Here is a 1,509-nt window from a genome sequence, read left to right on the forward strand (position 1 = left end):
AAAAAAAAAAAAGAAAGAATATTTTGGCCTATCACAATAGCTTAGACCTGCAATCCCAGTGATTGGTATGCTGAGGCAGAAGAATCTCTTAAGGCCCGTAGTTCAAGGTTGCAGTGACCTGTGATCACTCCAGCCTGAGCAATACAGCAAGACCCCCCCCTTACTCATAAAAAACAAAGTAGTTATTTTCCTTTTTTTTTTTAGATAGAGTCTGACTATGTGGCCCTGGGTAGAGTGCCATGGCATCACAGCAACCTCAAACTCTTGGGCTCAAGCAATTCTCTTGCCTCAGCCTCCCAAGTAGCTGGGACTACAGGCACTTGCCACAACGCCTGGCTATTTTTTAGTTGCAGTTGTCACTGTTGTTTGGCAGGCCTGGGCCGGATTTGAACCTGCCAGTTCTAATGCATGTGCCTGGCACTCTAGGCCACAGGCACCAAGCCAAAAGTAGTAATATTTTGACACTGGCAGAGCACTATACATCTGTTATTTCACAGCTGCAGATTTAACTTTGAAAATGATGTTTTTAAAGAGAATCATTCCCTTATAAAAAATAATAAGGCCACTAAGAAATTATTCTAAGTTGGAGAGAAGAGTGATAGGGGAAGGGCCAGGCATAGTCTCATGCCTATAATCCTAGCACTCTGGAAGGCCAAGGTAGGTCGATTGCCTGAGCTCAGGAGTTTGAGACCAGCCTGAACAAGAGCAAGACCCGGTCTCTAAAAGTAGCTGGGCATTGTGGTGGGTACCTATAGTCCCGCCTACTCCAGAGGCTGAGGCAAGATAATTGCTTGAACCTAAGAATTTGAGGTTACTGTGAGCTATGATGCCTTGGCAGTCTACCCTAGGGTAACAGAGTGAGACACTATTGCCGAAAAAAAAGAAAAGAGTAATAGGTGAGTTCCACTTTATTTACCCCTTGAGTTTTTTACCTCCTACTTGTTTTCTTTTTATTTGACTTTCACTGCCTGGACCAGCATGCTGTATCGTAGACAAAATGTCTTCCAGTTTAGTGGAGGTAACATGAGGGAAAAAATAGACTATAGCTATTTTAGGATAAGACATTTATGTTCTTTAAATACATTTATCTGTTTTACTTACACAGTTTTTATTTCTGATTTTTATTTATCTTTTTACTTTATGACTAATGTTTTCTTCTTAAATTTTAGCCTTAATTAAGTTAAGGAGAAAGAAATGCTATCCAACCGTAATTAAGCATAATAAATCTTTTAAAACTTTAAGAACTTGAAAAATTGCCAGGTGTAGTGGCTCATGCCTGTAATCCTAGCACTCTGGGAGGCTAGGGTGGGTGGATAGCTCAAGCTCATGAGTTCAAGACCAGCCTAAGCAAAAAGCAAGACCCTGTCTCTGCTAAAAAAGAAAAAAGTAGAAAAACTGAGGCAGGAGGATCCCTTGAGCCCAAGAGTTGCAGGTTGCTATGAGCTGTGATGCCATGACACTCTACCCAGGGCAACAGCTTGAGGCTCTGTCTCAAAAAAAAAAAAAAAC

At 41.3% G+C, this 1,509-nt stretch overlaps 1 protein-coding gene across 1 annotated transcript in view; it reads left to right on the forward strand.

Annotated features, from left to right (window-relative positions):
* Positions 1-1,509, forward strand: part of ROCK1 (Rho associated coiled-coil containing protein kinase 1) — a 155,020-nt gene that overhangs the window by 149,487 nt on the left and 4,024 nt on the right. The gene's annotated exons all lie outside the window — the stretch shown is intronic.

Source organism: Otolemur garnettii, unplaced genomic scaffold (genome assembly GCF_000181295.1).
Source record: "Otolemur garnettii isolate 467f Iridium unplaced genomic scaffold, OtoGar3 scaffold00012, whole genome shotgun sequence".
Lineage (NCBI taxonomy): Eukaryota > Metazoa > Chordata > Mammalia > Primates > Galagidae > Otolemur > Otolemur garnettii.